We start from the raw sequence: 6,334 nt of genomic DNA, 5'->3' as shown, positions 1-6,334 counted from the left end.
GATTGAGTGACTTAAACCTGGCGTGAAACTTGTTTTCTGGCTCTTAGATTTCACTATTAGTGCTTTTGCAGACTTGACAGATTGCTTCCAGAAAGGGTCAAGAAAAATATGTGAGGGTTTTGGATTTAGATGTTGGGCTTATCTACCCATGTAGGATACAATGCTGACTCATTGCTAGATTAATAATATATTTTACCTTTTTTAAAACAAAACAAACTGCTCATTTCTAGAATGTGCACAGGGATGAAGGAAAATTAATAGAACTAGTAAAATGATTTATTTTAAGCTTCCACAATGGTGCCCTGGACTGCTTTTCATATCACCCTCTCTGTTAAGGAATTTTCCACTCTAATAGAACTAATAGAACTACTTACTGTAGCAAGGATTTCTCTCCTTGTTCTCTCTTTCCTTGTTCCCTTTCTTTTTTCCTGTCCCACTTCCACATTTCAATGTCCCATTCTAACACTTCTTCCCTATGAAAGTTTTCTTCCTTCTCTGGAGTCTAACATTTGCTGATTACTGCATACCATGCATTATTTTTACATGTTTTTGTCTATTATCTCCTTTAATCTTCTCAACAACTTTCTGACTAAGGTACTATCCTTTCCTTCACTATCTCGAGAAGGAAAGTGACAGCAATTACCCTTTTCTGGGGGAGGTAGCTTTAAATAGCCACCAGATTTCAAGCCAGAAGACTTGCTTCCACAATTCGACTTAGTAGGTTTTTGTGCAACTTCTCCATTTTATTTTGGTGTTATGTTTCCCTCCTGAGCAGGAGAGCCTGCCAGATTTTAAGTTCAGACAGTGATTGTCCTGTGTACGTTCTTGCACAAAGATGACTTGCACAAAGCAGTTGCTAAATTATTCACTGTGTAAATGAAATAGCAAAATGCCGTCTTGAAAGATCAGTTTCAGCTGGTCTTGGATTTAATACCTAATAGCTGTTCCACTTAGGTGAGTTTAAGAATATGCAAGAATCAGGATGTATGGAGAAAGCAAGAACTAACACCCTCCTCCCCACCTTAAAGCAGTTCGTCTGAATGCTTCTCTGTGTAGTCCAGGCCCCATTCCTTGGCTACCTAGTTCTAAAACAGATGGATTCTAATGGTTTGAGTGGGCTTTAGAGTTTATGTAGTACAATTTCTTCATTTGAAGATGAGAAAACTCAGTGATCTGAATCTAGTTCTTCAGGCTTCAGCTTAGTAGCATTCTCTACCAATCTGTGTAAATCCATCTTGGTGCCTTAAAAGCACACTTATACCAGGCAGGGGCCTAGCATGGACTCGGAAGGCATTGAATGATGCATTTCTTTCCTTACTGCTGATAAAGTTGGCCAAAAAAAAAAAAAAACAAACAAGTATATCTTATGAAATCAAGAAGTCCTTAATAATGATTTATCCCCCCCCCATCGAAATAATGAGATTATAGTTGCCTTTGTACTAGAGTTATAGGGGAATAATAAGAAAAGGCAACAATCTGTAGATTCCCACTCAGATGTTTTTTAGCCTTGATTTCCTATAAATCTAATCTATTCCCTTTTTTTTAAATCACCCTTCTCGTCCCCCTACCCATTTCTAAAACCAGCCAAATAACTTTCCAGCATCATGAATTAAGTCAGCCCTCTTGTAAGGGAGTGGACTCTCTTACAGAAACAAAATATAAACTCCAGACATCAGGAGGTGAAAGTCTAGAAGCAGGACTAGGGCTAGACTGAGGCAGACCGGCAGGCCTCAGATTGCGGGAGGATGTGGCCAGCCCTGCAAGGCAGCACCTCCTTCAATTCTGCAGCCTAGATGATCCCTCACCTTCTCCAGGTCCCAGCTTCTCCAGAGGAGCTGCCACAGGAGGGAACTTGGCTCAGGGATTTGTCTTGTAGATTCGGAAGACCTTTATCCTTTCATAACCTGTTTTCCCTTCCTGTTCTGGCTGAAATGTGCATAAAACATGACATGGTGGGAAATAAGAAGCTTGAAACCCCACTCCTGGTGTGTGCCCTGGGCGTGGTGTCCCCAGGCAGGTGTGAAGTCCCCAGTGTTGAGCGAGAGCAGGCCCCAGAGATTTGTTCCCCTTAGCAGGGTGCCAGGAGGGTCTTTCCAATAAGAACTCAAGTAAAGATGATTTAAAAAAAAAAAAAAAAGCAGGGCTCTTCACCCAAAATTTGAAAAGGAAGAGGCTACTTTTCAACATACAGATCTCTAAAGCCTTGAGAAGGCTCCCTGGCCCTCTGTGCTGCTGAGCTGCCCTGATGGGCGTTCTGGTCCCCACCCCCAGCTGGTAACCTGCCTCATTTCCTGAAGATGGGTGTGTTCTTCTCAGATGCTGGCTCCCCAGAGTGAGGCCACAGGTCCCACTTGAAAGCAGAGAGCCCCTGGGCCCTGCCTGATTTCAATCAAGAGTGTCTTATCCTTCCTGAGCATCAACTCCGAGCTTTGCAGGCCTCCAGTGGGAGCCTTCCTCTGTAAATAGGAAGTGCCGGGCAGCCCCAGGCTCAAGTCAACAACATCTTAACCATCTCAGAGGCACAGATGTGCATTAGAGCAGTGTGAGATTAGGAGTCTAAAGACTTAGTGGCATTTGCAACCTTCACATCTATCAAACCTTAGAGTTAATAGCTCTGCTAGCTGTTTTTCAAAATATATTTTTTTGTCCATAACATTTTAAAACACAGACATAAACATTCACACGAAAGGTTTATGTATGATTGACCTAAAATGTTTACTGAGCAGCCTTCCAGATGCTAGACCCTATTCTAATCACTTTACTTGGAGTAACTCACTTAATTTGCACAGTCAGAGCGCTGGAGGGTAAATGAATGAATCTGGCATAAGCACAGACCTCCAGCCATCCCTGCAGCCTTGATTGTGTTGATGCAGGAGGCATTTGGGAGCGTGGGCGTGGGGGCGCCTGCCTGACCGTGGACACCTGGAGCGTGGCTGTGCGCGCATGCGTAAGTGTGCACACCTGAGCCCAGACGCTGGGATAAAATCAGTGGCTGCTGGTGGGACACCAGCGCTAGACTACGGGAGAGGTGAGCCCGGGAGAGGGTGCCAGAGAGATTTAGAGATTCACTGGCCAGGCTTCCGGGCCCTGCCCTCATTGCACCTGGTTGCCCACGAGGAGTGATTGCTGCCATCTTTCGGAAAGGGAGACCGAAGCACTGTGAAGCTGAGTCACTCGCCCACTTCAGCCAGTAAATGGTAGAGCACAGAGCTGCGTGAAGGTAGTCCCGAGCCCACACTCCCAGCCTCGGCAGAAACGGTGTGAGTATTCTTCACCTTGGAAAACATTCTGCCTGAGAGGTTGCCAGGTGACTTATAGCCTGCCAGGAAAAATTGAGATCGGTGACTTGAATCAACTGGCTCTTTAGCTCCTATGCTGTGTGGAGCGGATTCTTCCAGGAGATACCTTAGCCTTGAGAAGGAAGAGATACAGGCCTGGAGATGATCTGGGCTAGCATTATCCCTTACAGAAAACTGAGTGCTGGGCCCCAGCACACTGTTGAAAGGCGGGGGTGAGCGGCTTGGCCACAGAATGGAGATGTGCTTCGTGATGCGCCTTCTTTTTCTGTTTGTCCTTTTCAAGTGTGTCTCATAGACGCGCCCATTGAAACACGCGTATGTCTGAGCCTTAGGTGAAGAATTGATCCAAATATGAGTGTTCTCTATAACCCAGAGTTTGTTTTTTTTTTTTTTTTTAAGATTTATTTAAATCTGGGGTACAGGCCAGAGGTGCAGGGGCCGTGAGAGGATTCACCAGAGATAGAGTGGGGAGCAGAACAGGCAGATCTGCGAAGTACACTGCTGAGGGGAGCAGCAGGCGGGTCAGGAGAGGTCTGCTGCACCATGTGGATCACCTCCGGGGCAGGGAACCAACTTATTCTGATGTGGCTTTAGCTTCTTAGTGCTGTGCTTAAACTCACTGTGCCATGAGGGAGGGCCCCGAGAGTTACTTTTTTTTTCAATAATATAAGTTTATTTTTACATCATTTTGTGCCTTTTTCCACCTCAGTTGTCATCCCCGTGGACTTCCCATCACCAAATCACCCGTGTGCCATCACAATAGTCTAGTGCACTTCCTTCCCCCCACCATTTTGGTCCCATTCCCTACTCTATCCCAGTAAAATGTCTCTGGTATATAGTTGTTCATTATTATTATTATTTTCTCACCTGGTCTGTTATATTCCTGCTATGAGTGAAACCATCTGGTATTTTTCCTTTTCTTTCTGGCTTATCTCACTAAGCATCATCTTTTCCAGCTCCATCCATGTTGCTGCAAAAGGCATGTGGTTTTTTGTTTTGTTTTGGTTGCTGAGTAATATTCCATTGTGTATATGTACCACATTTTTTAAATCCAGTCATCTACTTTTTGGCATTTGGGCTGCTTCCATGTCTTTCCAATTGTGAATAAAGCAGCAATAAACACAGGGGTGCGGGTGTCTTTTTGAATCAGTGTTTTTGTGTCTTTTGGGTAGATACCTAGGAGTGGGATTGCTGGGTTGTAGGGAAGCTCCATGTTTAGCAGTTTGAGGAAACTCCAAACAGTTTTCCATAGTGGTTGTACTAGTTTGCATTCCCACCAGCAGTGCAGGAGAGTTCCTTTTTCTCCACATCCTCGCCAACATTTGTTGTTGCTAGTTGTTTGAAGATGTGCCATTCTCACTGGGGTGAAGTGGTATCTCGTTGTGCCTTTAATTTGCATCTCCCTTATTACAAGTGATGTTGAGCATTTTTTATATGCTTGTTGGCCATCTGCATTTCCTCTTTGGAGAAGTGTCTTTTTAGCTCTTCTGCCCATTTCCCAGAGTTATTTTTAACAGGAACAATTTCCATATGTCTGGTTACGGTCATTCCAGGTGACTTGGATTAAGGTTGCTTTTTCCCACAACACAGATTTAAGGTTATGATGAGATGGTATGTAGGAAGGAGAGCTGCCTCAGTGGACTTCTAAATGCCTCTGTTTTCTGAATTTTAGTCTATGGCACATCTTCACTACTGACAAGCTTCTGGAAGCTTCTATTTAAAACTGCAAATCTGCTAGCGGGTTGGTGCCATATGCAACCTGTAATGGTGATGGGCAGGATCTAGTTACTCCGTTACCAAGGATTTGTGGTCATTAGTCTTCAGGACTATAATTTTGCTCTGTAGTTTCTTTCTTGTCCTCTTTATTTCTCCAGCAGAAGGTAGTGTTGTTACTTTCACCAACTTGGATATTTGGATATCTGAATATTTGTACTTCCTGCTATTTGCTGCTCTTTCCTGTACTATGGTTGCAAGTAGCAAGTGCTCTGCCTTCTGCCCCAGAGCCAGTTTGTCACAGGAGGCATCTCCATAAAAGGGGCGGAGCACACTGCCCAGTGGATGAGTGCCCTTTTCTGTCCCTCCTCACCCCGCCCCGCTTACATGCAGCCACCTTGAATTAAAGTCCCAATGTGCTGTGAACCAGACTTTGTCAGCTGGGGCACTACTGGGATGGAGTTAAGCAGCTGTGGGGTTTTGTTGTTGTTGTTGTTGTTTTAAGGTTTATATGTGCAGAACTGGGATACAGGCCAGAAGTGTGGGGGAGGGGTGTGAGAGGATTCACCAGAGACAGTGGGGAGCAGAACAGGCAGATGGACACTGCTTGAGGGGAGCAGCGGGCTGGTCAGGAGAGGTCTGCTGTGCCATGTGGGTCGGCTCCCTGGCTGGGGTTGGAACGTGCTGCGGTGGCTGCCGTAACTTCCAAGTGCTGAGCTTTAAGCAGCTGTCCCGCCAGGGAGGGGCTGTGCTTGGTTTTATAATCAAACACATGGCCTCAAGCTCTTTTGCTTGCACAGCCTCACTTGAAGTGGTATTTCCTTCTGTCTCTTTTTTATGTGGTTTCCCAACAGAAGAACCTTAACTGGTGGCCAGCTTTCAGGCCTCACCAGCCCCACTTGGGCAAACCCTGCTTGGCTGGGCATTTGCCACAGGGATGGGTAATATTGGGAAGCTAGTTAGGAACAGCCTTTCTTCTTTCTCTTTGCAAACCCATTCTGTTAAGAGTCTGCCGTACAGAGAGTCTACTTCCTTTGCCTTTGTGCAGTGGATGGCTGGACCCCTTTCAGAGCATGCACCACTTAGTAGTTAGGGGGCCCCTGGGCACCCCTTGGTCATGCTAACAATACAATCCCCCTAACAACTGGCCCTCCCTGGTGGCGCAGCGGGTTAAAGCACAGCACTGAGAAGCTTAAGCCACTTCCGCATGAGTTTGATTCCCGCCTGCCCCGGAGGTGACCACATGGTGCGGCAGACCTCTCCTGACCCGCCCGCTGCTCCCCTCAGCAGTGGACTTTGTCGATCTGCCTGCTCCTGGCTCT

This window comes from Condylura cristata, unplaced genomic scaffold (genome assembly GCF_000260355.1).
Source record: "Condylura cristata isolate star-nosed mole 26May11 unplaced genomic scaffold, ConCri1.0 scaffold00004, whole genome shotgun sequence".
In the NCBI taxonomy this organism is placed as follows: domain Eukaryota; kingdom Metazoa; phylum Chordata; class Mammalia; order Eulipotyphla; family Talpidae; genus Condylura; species Condylura cristata.
The sequence above is the reverse complement of the archived record's forward strand: the minus strand, read 5'-3'. Positions refer to the sequence as shown.